Genomic DNA, 12826 nt, shown 5'->3' with positions numbered 1-12826 from the left:
GCCTAGATATGTGGATAAATAACAGGAATAACAATTATGTCTTGATGTTCAAATTGCTAAGAAGAGACTACATCCTAAACCAGAAAGGCTTCTCAAAGGTGCTGGATCTTGTGCAACTCATGTGCAGCTGCACACCCACCAGGCAGATAATATTTTTGAGTGGTGCACTTCGGCCTGCTGAGTCTGTCTCTCTGTTATATCATGTTGTGTTTTATTTATTTGTTTGTTTATTTTATTGAATTTATATACCACCCTATACCCAGAGGTCTCAAGGCCATTCACAGATGGTTGTTTTTATTGCAAGATTGTAAATTTCAACTATTGTAAATTCCCCTGAGTAATATATAGACATTAGAAGGACATGCTATAAGTATAGGAACAAATTAAAATACTTTCTCCTATAAACAGACCTCATGGAAATCACCCACTTTAGTTTTCATTAAAGCAAATGTCTTAACTTCACTTTTAAAAAATTAGCACTGCTTCATAATTAATAATTTGGGTAAGGATTTTAGCCAAGCACGCAGGTGCAATGTGTTAGTGAAAGCTCTGTTAAGAATAGACCACAGGTCACAGTGTCACTTCCCACATGGAGCACTATTCCCTCTGGGACTGTCTACTTAGACGATGCAGACCATTTATTAAAACAACTATCATAAGCCCTCAGCCCTTTGGAAGTGCTCCATTGCACCTGCTCTGAGGTTTACAAACTGTGTGTTTCTGGGAAACTTGAAATGTATACTTGAAACTCCCACTCTTCCCTCCCTCCACCAACACACCCCATTAGAGTTGTCCCACATCTCACATTACAATGGCCTCTCACTGTGTGCTGATAATATATTGGTTTATGGGTACTTAAGGTGCTAAAGGGTTTTGCTATTAAACCGCCCACCTCCTTAAGATGGATAAAATGTTTGCATTAGTAAATAACCTTGCTCTGCGTACTGCGGTAGAAGGAGCTGTCTTTTTGTTACATAATTTGCTGTCATTCAAAAAAGCTTGCAGTCAGTGTCATCTGCAAAATTGGTCCCCTAAAAAGCATCACTTTCCACACTTTGGATCTCTTCCTATTTAGTCTAGCAATCCAGGAAATATAGCTTCTCCCTTCAAACTGTAAAACAAAGTATCTTGTCATCATTGAGTGACTTCATTTTCCTCCCCTTTCTTCCACAATAAACCACAGTTTACCACAGAGTTTTTTATCTGCACACCCAGAAGCATATGCCTCTGTTCAGATTGCAGATTTGGGCAGACAAACATTTTTGATAGGAAAGGAATTTGATTTACTCAATTCGATTTACAGGTTCTGAAACCTGGCTGGGGAGGGGTTTGTGTTTCAGCCTTTTGTTTTAATTCATGCAGCGATATGATTTGATTTTTGTATTCCAGGTGTTTGGGAAATCAAATGTAAGACGAGAGAATGAAAGATGGATGAAATTTGCACGACTGCATTTAACTAATTGCTAAAATCAGGGGAACAAAAAAGGGTACATGAAGATTTCCCCCCAGAGTTAGAGCATAATCTCATTTTTATCCACCTTATTACTCTGAAATACTGGGCTCTAAAGGGACACTCTCCAAGTCTGAAGTTATATTAAATCATTATGCAGTGTTGCTGCACTATGTATTAATTTTTAAACTGCATTTCTGATTCTAGGTGGCTGAAAGCTGGTGTACTTTACTAACCAATCAGTGCAGTACAAATGTTGCGGTTATCAGATCAGCAATAATCATGCACGTCTTGTCTATTTTTGAGGTTCTTCAGTCAACTGAGCCAGGCCAGGGGGAGAGGGCCATACCTGTTTCAGTAACGAATGAGTCATTCAGAACTATCAATGAGCCAAAGGCTTGAAAAAACCAATAATCTCTGGAAAATCACTAAGGAGGTTGCTTATGAATGCTTATGAATGCCAGCTGCTGGAAGCCACAGGAAGGGACAGGGCTCCTGTCCTCATGTCCTCCTTGCAAGTGTCCCACAGGCTGGCCGCTGTGAGAAAAGGATGCTGAACCAGATGGCATAACCACCGATTATTCAGGGCCAAAGAACAGGTTTGTGTCAAGGGAATTGTATTAATCAAAGGCTGTAAGCTGCATTGAGCATGTCTTTTGAGGCATGTAAAAAAATTAATAAACCCATAAATGCAGGTAACAAAATTCCAACAGTCACTTTAATTGACTGTTTCAGCAACAGGTGATTTGGAGAAGGGTGGTTGCTGCCTACCCCTCAGAAACTGTTTTTTCCTCTTAAAGCCCCCATGCCACTCCAAGTTGCTCAGAGCTCCAACTGTGTGTTTGCGAGGGCCTATCTGAAGCATGACGGGGAGGGACAGGCTGAAACTATATTCTCTTTGCTAGTACACGTTTGCCATCTCAACTGCAAAATTGGGATTAAGCCAAGCTCAAACCACAATGGAGGGACTGCAGCAAGCCTCCTTTTTATATTACATCTTGCCTTCCCTGGTAGACGAATATATGTCAGTCAAGATAGCTCCTATTTCCTCCCATTATATGACTGCTGCAGTGGTTAAGCGACAACTGGATAAACAGAAACCATCTCCGGGAACCAGAGAGATTGGGTTACATAACCTTTTTATTTATTTAGAATGATATCAAAGTTGTTTCTTATCATTCCTCAGGTACATTGTGCTCAGGAATAAATTAAACTGACAATCCAACAAAGAGGAATCGGGAGGTTTTTTTCCTCCCTTGGCTAATTTTCTCCCTATATATTCTCACTCTATTATTAGGGAAAATAACAAGCTTAGGAAAGTCAGGATAATTCTGCATTCTGCAGCCGCTGTTGCTAGAAAGCATAGTCCAAGTGGTCCATCTATCGGTCTCTCAAGGCTATGACAAGACAAAGTCAAAAGTACAATTAGGCCTTCTTTACATAATCACTTGCTGATGTTGACAAATATAGTGACAGCTGTGCCCTTTTAGGGTAAGATTTGTGCAGAAATCAAAATCATGTAAATGAATTTCCCCGCTTCTGTTTCTCTGCTGTTACATTACTAGGCATGAAGCACTGATGAGAAGACGGCAGCCCTAGGCCTGGGCAATTAGTATGTTCTGAGACTGACTGGTTAGCAGGTCTTGAGATTACAGCTGTGGATGGCCCTGCTGTAGCTGATGCATGGGCCATAAAATCTGCCAACATTTCTATCACTGGCCGCTCTCTACAGATTCTCAAGCATGCAAATTGTGAATTGTGGCATGCCACAGTTTTACTCCTCTTCAATCAAGTGCATGTCAAACAAATATCAGTAAGGCTGATGGGTGCAAAGGGAAGGGAAGGAGTTTCATCCAGTTCACACAGCAAACTATGTCAATGAGATCTGTATTTGACATGGGGAGCCACTTAGATCCTATTAAGTATAATTGTTTAATTGACACTGAAATGGGGAAAGCCTAAATGTGTTAGTACTGAAGGCTTTAACATGGGGAAATTCCACTGAAGTACTAAGTGGTCTCTGAACTTGATGGGTTGATAATTAACTATTGTTGTTCTGCTAGCTAACACATGAGTGTTTAACCTAATATCAGGTAACAAATGTATTTGGTTGCAAAACTCTTTGTTCCCAGGCCCACTACTTCCTTTTCTGATTGTACTTGTAACTACTTCCAGTCCCCACACCCATTGTATGCACACAGCCTTGATGCGGAAGAAATCCCCAGCAATATCAGCAGTACTTCCTTGCAAGTAAATGTGCTTAAGACTGGAATCAAGGACATTGAAAGCTGCAGAGTTAATTCTCATGGCAACTAAAAGGCACTAAGGCTGCCTTAACATTTAATGTTTATTATTATAAATTTCCCATTCACTACACATTAATTGCCTAATAAAAAATTTAAAAGTGTGCCAATGTTTGTTCTGCATGTGTTAAGGTCCAGGAGTAAGACAAATGGAGCATTAAGACAATGCTGATGTAAAAGCAATATGGGAAATTGCTATTTCAAATAGCCTTTTTCCTCCCCAAGAGGGACATTAGATTCCTGGCTCTGAAGACAGTCCCATTGTATTTGGAATTAACAGTTTAAGACAAAGTTATGTAGTGATTGGCTAAAGAAACGTATAGACCTGAGATGTTCAGTTGATTTCTCATGGACTTATTCAATTCGGGCTGTAAGCCAGAGGGAAGTGTGATTAGTCGCCTTGTACAATGCTGGCTCACCTCCATGTATATCCCCTTGTGAGTTTGAGATGTACGAGCCCTTTCCCTCCAGTGATGTGTTTCTCTCACACATGAACCATGGCTCCTTCTTTAACACCTCATAATGCATTTCTTTATCATGTGTTCAAGCTCTACAACACACACAAACCATAGCTGTCAACGTTTCCCTTTTTTAAAGGGGTATTCCCTTATTCTAAAAAGGATTCCTCACAAGAAAAGGGGAAAGTTGACAGCTATGACACAAACACACTCTCTACCCTTGTGTCAGGACATGGGTGGTGCTGTGGGTTAAACCACAGAGCCTAGGACTTGCTGATCAGAAGGTTGGCGGTTCGAATCCCCGCGATGGGGTGAGCTGCCGTTGCTCGGTCCCGCCTCCTGCCCACCTAGCAGTTCAAAAGCATGTCAAAGTGCAAGCAGATAAATAGGTACCGCTCCAGTGGGAACGTAAATGGCGTTTCCGTGCGCTGCTCTGGTTCGCCAGAAGTGGCTTAGTCATGCTGGCCACATGACCCGGAAGCTGTAGGCTGGCTCCCTTGGCCAATAAAGCGAGATGAAGAAGAAGAAGAAGAGTTTGGATTTGATATCCCGCCTTTCACTCCCTTTAAGGAGTCTCAAAGCGGCTAACATTCTCCTTTCCCTTCCTCCCCCACAACAAACACTCTGTGAGGTGAGTGGGGCTAAGAGACTTCAAGGAAGTGTGACTGGCCCAAGGTCACCCAGCAGCTGCATGTGGAGGAGTGGAGACTCGAACCCGGTTCTCCAGATTACGAGACTACCGCTCTTAACCACTACACCACACTGGCTCACTGAGCGCCGCAACCCCAGAGTCAGTCACAACTGGATCTAATGGTCAGGAGTCCCTTTACCTTTACCCTTGTGTCACTGCTTGTATATTGTATATTGGCTTTTTACTGTGACCTGAAGTAATTTCATCCCTAACTGCACTGAAGTTTCCTATAATAAGAGGGGAAAGTCAGGACCAACATAGGACAATTTACTGCCAAAGATGCATTCCACTGACAGAAGCCAACCAGATCAGCCGTTGAATCTCACTGTAATGACTGTGGTGAGGCAGTACCCTCCAACACATCCAGCTTTGGGGGGTCCTGATGACACAAACAATGCCTTACCACTGTTCTCTGCCACCCTACCCCTCAGTAGCCACCTCACTCTGCCTAACAGTAGGACCGGCCCTATGAAGAATTCACAATTTTTGTAGGGTTTCAAGGTAATGCTCTCTGCCTGCTGCGCCTTCAACATGTCTCTACATTTTGGTGGATTTGTGCTCTCCTCAGAAGCTGCCTTCCTTTCCTTGTGTCTAACCATCCCCTTCTAAAGCGAGCTATGCCAGAGGACAGTCATCCCAACTTAAGACAATGAGCTCCTTTAGTGAATTCTGTGAAGTTCCTTTGTGTGTTTTTCCCCCCCAGAATCCATGGCTGCCCAGTTTCAGCTAATGACCCAGAGTTCTTAGTAAGATTAGAATCTGAAGTATAGGAAGCTAGCAACTTATGCAGGCATTATGTGCCGGGGATTGAACCTAAAGCCAAAATCGTGTATAGTCAACCCAAAATATAGGGTTCAATGGCAGGTGGGGTTGCCAAAGCCATTTTCCCCAGAACCTCATCTCTTTTCTGTCCCCTTTTTATTCATTTTTTTTAAAAAATGCCACTTGCCTAAAATTCACACAAATGTGTGTAAGTTGCAGACTTACAATACCACAAAAATATTAATGGTAATTTCAGGGGGAAACAATGTGATCCACTTCCACCTCTGCCTTACCACAACTGAGGGAGAAAGTTTTAATTGCAGAACAGGATACACTTCATTACGTCCCCTACTCAGTGGAGCTTCATGCCTCTTTCAAGTGCTAAGCCTGTTCTACTAATGCAATAGATACTCCCATAGTAAACATATTTGTCTGGAAGGAAGCCCCGTGTTTCAGATCATGTTCTTTGGGTTTTTAATCCTTGTCTGCTTGTGGGGTTATTTTTCCCCTTTAAGTTCAACTACACGTAACTGAGGAGAAATTTTAAATTTGCATGTATTTAAATGAAGACGTTTCAATTAATTCCCCTTTACAAATTTAAAACAGCCATCTTTTTGTTTCCTTGGGAAGAATGGCATCCTTCGGACAGCATCTTTCTCAGATTCCTACTTCATAAATTTTATTTGAGGCTTTAATTTCAAATGGGAAATACTTTTGTTACAAAATACTTGTTGAAAGTATAAATGTCAGATAAGAATCTATTCTCGTTATTCTTCATTAAGTGAAATACATGCTTATTTCTCTTCCTTTTGCTTACTGCCATATATTATAAGGATTAATAGTCCAGTGATATTTCTTTTGTGCCACAAATTAGTTAACTGGGCTCAGGAGAAGAAAAATAATGTTCAAATACTGGCAATGACATGCACTTCAGCTTTTGCATTTGTTCAATTATGTAAGCATGGAACAAAATGTCTACAAAAACACTCTTTTTTTCTTTCAAGATGTGCTTAGGAAGTTGAGGAAAACAAAAGGGTAACTCATTAGACATGGTTTGTGGTTCTAAGCATTTTTTTCTTAGAAATGTTTTATTGATTTCAGTGAGACTTGCTCCTGAGTTCATGCATGTTGTTGTTTAGTCGTTTAGTCGTGTCCGACTCTTCGTGACCCCATGGACCAGAGCACGCCAGGAACTCCAGTCTTCCACTGCCTCCCACAGTTTGGTCAAACTCATGCTGGTAGCTTTGAGAACACTATCCAGCCATCTCGTCCTCCGTCGTCCCCTTCTCCTTGTGCCCTCCATCTTTCCCAACATCAGGGTCTTTTCCAGGGAGTCTTCTCTTCTCATGAGGTGGCCAAAGTATTGGAGCCTCAGCTACAGGATCACAATTTTTAGCATTCAAAATGACAAATGAAGAACATAGGATGTCTGGCCAAGCATGCTAAAGTTCCACTGAAACCAGAAGTGTTTCTTTGTTTAACAATCTGTAGCTTTGTACTTTACAGGAAGTGTTGAAAATGGGGGCACAAGTGACTTATGCAACATCCCATAAGAGAATCACACAACCATGCCATGGGGAGATGTCAACTAGCTTGTATCTAGCTGCCATACCAGATGTGTGAACTAGATGCGCACACTCCCCTCAGTGGAAATCCATAAGCTGCTGTTTTGGTTGTTTACCATTGCAAATATAGATAGAGGTACATGTCATAAAAACATAAAGGTAAAGGGACCCCTGACCATTAGGTCCAGTCGTGGCCGACTCTGGGGTTGCGGCGCTCATCTCGCTTTATTGGCCAAGGGAGCCGGCATACAGCTTCCGGGTCATGTGGCCAGCATGACTAAGCCGCTTCTGGCGAACCAGAGCAGCACACAGAAACACTGTTTACCTTCCCGCCGGAGTGGTACCTATTTATCTACTTGCACTTTGACGTGCTTTCGAACTGCTAGTTTGGCAGGAGCAGGGACCGAGCAATGGGAGCTCACCCTGTCGTAGGGATTCGAACTGCCGACCTTCTGATCAGCAAGCCCTAGCCTCTGTGGTTTAACCCACAGCGCCACCCACGTCCCCATAAAAACATAGGAAGAGCCTAACTCCAAGGGCCTATCTAGTCCAGCATTCTCTGACAACTGTGGTATGCAACTACATCTGGATAAAGCCATTACTCTATAAGCAAAATCCATCCACCATTTTCAAAGGAAAACATTTTAGCCCTCTAAGGTTGCACATATTCACACATTCCAGAAGCCCCTTCTCTAGTTGTTGACACCGAAGAGGCTTTAGAAGAAAAACAAAACAAAAATTTTTAGCAAAGACGGGAGGGGCAGAAAAAGCTTCCTGAGCCTGATGGATCATTACTGAGGACTAAGAGTAAAACTCATTATATTGTATCCTTCATAAAACTTATCCAGCTTGGTTGAAAATTAATTAAATTAGATTGCCTCTGGTGAGTTTACCTCAGCTAATATTACACTAATTCAGGAGAAGATATATTTAAGGAGAAAATATGAAGCAGTCATCCTAGGATTATTTTGATTTGCTTAAATTCCTATCAAATAGTAGTTCGCAGCCTGCACTGTGGAAATTAAATATTCTGTGTTGAATAAGTCTCTGAAACCAAACTGATGCTCTTTGCTGCACTCCTGAAACAGGGCTTCTCCACTCCTGCCTTCCTTATCCTTACCCCTTACCCCTTAGTGAATTCCACTGTCATCTCCAGGACAAAGAACTTGTATGGACACTTATAGCCCCAAAACTTCTCACGGATGAGTTAGAAATTCCTTAAGTAATGGTTTCTAGCGGAAGTGCTGACGCAGGCATGGATTACTCTGCAAAGGTAAAGTAAAGGGCCTTGAGAAAGTCTGGCTCTGCATGACTGATCAGTCTCTTTAGGGACCACCTGCCCACGTATCTGACAATACTCATCCAGGAAAGCGCTTGGCTTGCCTTGGTGCTGTGCATGTCAATGAATTCAGAAGTAAACAAATCGGTGCCTCAAAGTAGCATCCTATTATGCATTGGCACATCATTTTGCATTGGAACAAGACCTGCATTTTATAATAGGTATCAATATCGCCTTTGGGCTTGCACTGTGAGGGGAAAAGCTCCAGCAAAAATTAAAGAAACTGTCATTGTTTTTTAAGGATTTGAGCAAAAGGCCTTTCCTACTGTGCTATGCTACCAGAAAACATCTGCGGCTAAAACTAAATAATTATGACAGAAATCAATTTGTGGTGAGGGTAGAGTGAATAAAATATTAAGCCACAATTATTCACCACAGTTGCCGTAAAAGTACATCACTTTGTTATTTAATTTTGCAAAACATTTCTTACACAAGCATCCTTAGAGCCTTGCCAATGTGCTTTTGAAGTCACTGCAGTATCACAGAATAACAGGAAGCCTAGCAGGAAGGAGGAGAAATCATTTGCCCTCTGGGCAAGCTGAAGGAATGCTGAAGTGGACTGCACCACTTCAAACTGTTGAAGGGGCCTACATCTTTTTTATTGCTTCTCTACACTGAAAACTCCCTGCAAATAAAAGATACGTCATCCTCCTTCTGAGGTGGTTTGTCGACCTTTGGTCCCCACCCTACACTCAGCTCTTACCTGTGGCTCCTATAAGCTGTCAGCATGCAACAGCAGCCACACCCTGAGAACAACTTCATTGGCCAGCTAAACCAGGTGAAGGTAGCCAGTGGGCCTCAAACCCTCAGTAAGAACTTGTCCAGCATGTGAAGGCAAAGTCCAGAGGATTGTGCAGACAAGACAAATAGTGGATCCAACGGTCAATAAGGTGGTTTCTGCACGTGCTGTAGAGGGAAGCGAGGGGCAGGGTAGATGGGGCTCATCAACCTGTGAAGGTAGCCCATCTAGGAGAAGGAAAACTCTGATCTTAAACCTCTACTACCTTGCAGGATATCTTATGGAGAATAAAAGGTTAAGGAGTAAACCCTTCACAAATCCAGAGTGGAGTTCCTAAGGCACCTTCTGGCAACTCCTGCAGCCAAGTTGGTGCTAAACATATTGCTCTGGTTTCCTTTGGACCATATCAGTGAGGCCAAGTCTTGTCATCAGGGCAGACTAGGATCTCCGTACACACTGGCCAGACTTACATCACAGGGAGGTCACTTCGATGCTGCTAACACAGCGGTTTGACTTCTCCCCCAGATAAACACTCCATTATCTCTCAGCACAGATGGATGCCAACAAGAAGGCTTGGGGGGCCTTTAAAGGGTGTCAAAACTTTTTACATTTTTTTGGAAAAACTGGTCTGCAAGTCAGCGGATGCTTCTTTCCGGCAGCATTTTGTTGGGCAGCTGCGGTGCAAAAACTTAAATTGAATGCTGGTCTGAAATGTAGCAGGAGGAGTGATTTTACCAGAACTATAGTGTTCTAGAGGCAACCTGCAACCAGAAAGGAAGGGCAACGGGACAACTTCAAAACATATGGAAGGCAGCGGTTGCTGCAGTTTTTGAGAAGCAAACATATTGTAACAAGATTAATTGAGTCATGTATTCGGAAGCCAAAAGGGACAAATTTCATTATCTGACCTACTGCAAAACACAAGCCAAAGAATTTAATCCTATACAAAGCAATATGTTCCTTTCCCCCAGGTGGATCATTTCCATTCCGTCGCCAAATTACATGGGTCTGAACTGTATACCTCTACAACCTCTCTTCCCCCACAACACTGGCGCTCACTGCGGTGCTAAAAACACACTAGTATTTGCAAAGGGAACTTGGGGGTCGAGGAAGGATGAACACTGCATTTCTTCCAGCTCTTAATTAAAATGGGGATATAGGAAACGGAGCAAGAAAATTGGGGTCAGAGGAGGTAGCAAGGATTGCAGGTGCAAGTAGAATGCAAAAGGGGATGCAAATGTAGAGCTGAAGGGAAGAGCCTGAGGCTGCAAAATTGGCGGCGAACAACGTATTTGAAAACATGCATAGCCCAATGTCAAGTGTTTAACTGTTTGGTGAGAAATTCTATAGTACTGGCAGTTCTAAGAATTGTAATACACTGAATAATTAAATTACTTTTATTTTAGAGAGGGAGGAGTATTTCATGTCAACTCATTAATTATGGGTTTCATTTTACTTAACTGTCCAGCTGTGTTTTAATTGTTCTTTCTGTTAACTTCAGCTTTTTTTCTCCATCCCTTCATCCTTCTAGCAAAATATATGAATTACTCGTTTTTTAAAAAGGTAAAGGGACCCCTGACCATTAGGTCCAGTCGTGACCGACTCTGGGGTTGCAGCGCCCATCTCGCTTTATTGGCCGAGGGAGCTAGGTCATGTAGCCAGCATGACTAAGCCGCTTCTGGCGAACCAGAGCAGCACACGGAAACACCGTTTACCTTCCCACCGGAGCAGTACCTATTTATCTACTTGCACTTTGACGTGCTTTCGAACTGCTAGGTTGGCAGGAGCAGAACCCAGCAATGTGAGCTCACCCCGTTGCGGGGATTTGAACCGCCAACCTTCTGATCGGCAAGTCCTAGGCTCTGTGATTTAACCCACAGCGCCACCCGCGTCCCTACTCGTTTTTTAGAGTAGTAGTAATATTGCTGGCATACATGTCCTATAGTGAATTTCCCCTCAGAAGGGCATGTGATCATAGAGAAGAGGAATTACTAGCAACTAGAGAAATGGCCATTGATATTGACCTCATCCTGCTTCATATCATAACCTGGTGCTGGTACCACCAACTGAAGGAAGAGTAGATCTTGTTGTCTAGCATTAGCATTCCCTAGGGTTGAGTTGATGCAGAATGTGATGTCAGCCTTCCATCAAAGGCTTGTGCATCAACATCTCAACTATCTCCACTAAAAAGTGTTTGGTGTAAGACAATGGGTTGCATCCAATTTTAGTCCTACCCAGAGGAGATTCATTGAAAATAATGGACATGAGTAACTTAGGTCCATTAATTTCAGTGGGGATACTCTGAGTATAACTTAGTTGGCAACAACCCAATGTGACTGCGGCATTTCACACAGGCTGTCACTTGATGTTGTGGTTTTAAAAGGGTGGTTTTCCATGACTACAACTCTTGATTCTAAAGAATCAATTCTTTCATTTCAAATCAAAACCTTTCCTTAATCAGTCCACACAACATGGCTAGAGACAGCTCTACAATCAAGGAATTTTTGTTTATCTGTTGCACCAAGTTCTCTATTTCCGGTTGGTTCCAGTTCAAAATCAGCCCCTTGGCACCCTCATTTATCAACTGCGTTTGAGCATCATGTAGAAAGGCATCATGGTTACCTTTCTTTGCTTTTTGCCTTTTTCATTCAACATCATTGTTACACAATAACTGCTGTCACATTTCCTTAATAAAATCTGTATTAAAGAGCAAAGATTTCCATGGGGCAAGTCTAAATCTAAGAATAATTTTATGGTCATATATTGCTCTAATTCAGCTCCAACATAAAAAGACTTTCCCTTTTGAACTTGGCAGGAAACAAGCAGCTAAACCAGTGACTCCTCTGCACTGAAAATATTAAAGAGGTTATGAAACTGAACAGAGTGAACTCCAAATTGGGCCAATCTTTTAATCAAGATAAGACATTCAAAGTCCAGCAGTTGCCCTCATTCCATAATTTTATTGAGGTGCCACAGATGAGAGCAGCCCTGGAACATAAGAGGCACACAAAAATTATGAGAGTACAACCAATATCTACTAATTTCTTGGATTAAAAATGCCTGCATATTACAGACAGGCTGCCCATAATACCATCATGGGAATGTTGACAAAAACAGCAAGGCCATCAGGAACTCTTCTACCCCTCTCTGCTATAATATCTAGGATAGCCTTCCAGGTGTTGTTGGACTACAACTCCCATCATCCCTAGCTAGCAGGTCCCGTGGTCATGATAGGATGATAGGAGTTGTAGTCCAACAACATCTGTGGGCCCAAGGCTGAGAAAGGCTGGTCTAGGAGGAGCACCTGATATAGCATCATCACATGGATATCTCAGTGAGGATGAAGCAGAGGCAACAACATATGCCCCATGATGGGTATGTGTGGCCTGGCTCATAAAAGTTTATAATGATGAGAAGTGTGACACTTATTCTACACAGGGCTTCTCAAAAGACTAAAATAAGAATGCCTGAGTTTGTTCTTTGTGAATTCTGGTACAAATGAACCTGATCAAGTTACTA

The sequence above is a fragment of the Podarcis gaigeae genome, assembly GCF_964106915.1.
Source record: "Podarcis gaigeae genome assembly, chromosome: 2".
NCBI classification, from domain to species: Eukaryota; Metazoa; Chordata; class Lepidosauria; order Squamata; family Lacertidae; genus Podarcis; species Podarcis gaigeae.
This window is presented reverse-complemented; position numbering follows the sequence as displayed.